Here is a 225-nt window from a genome sequence, read left to right as displayed (position 1 = left end):
AGGACCCGCCAGGCCCGGTCAATCGAACCTCCCGCGGTGCCGCCACCGCACCATCCATTGGCTGCGTTCGATGACTTCGGCGCTCGCGACCCAAGGACGGGGGCAGGCCTAGCGCTGTGGTCGCTGAGAGGCCTGGACTCTGGAGCTGGGTAGGCTAAACGGACGAGCGAGGAGGAGGGACTTAAGAGGTAGGGCGGGGCCTGCAGTGGCGGGAGCCGTTGGGCG

This window comes from Balaenoptera musculus, chromosome 1, assembly GCF_009873245.2.
Source record: "Balaenoptera musculus isolate JJ_BM4_2016_0621 chromosome 1, mBalMus1.pri.v3, whole genome shotgun sequence".
In the NCBI taxonomy this organism is placed as follows: domain Eukaryota; kingdom Metazoa; phylum Chordata; class Mammalia; order Artiodactyla; family Balaenopteridae; genus Balaenoptera; species Balaenoptera musculus.
The sequence above is the reverse complement of the archived record's forward strand: the minus strand, read 5'-3'. Positions refer to the sequence as shown.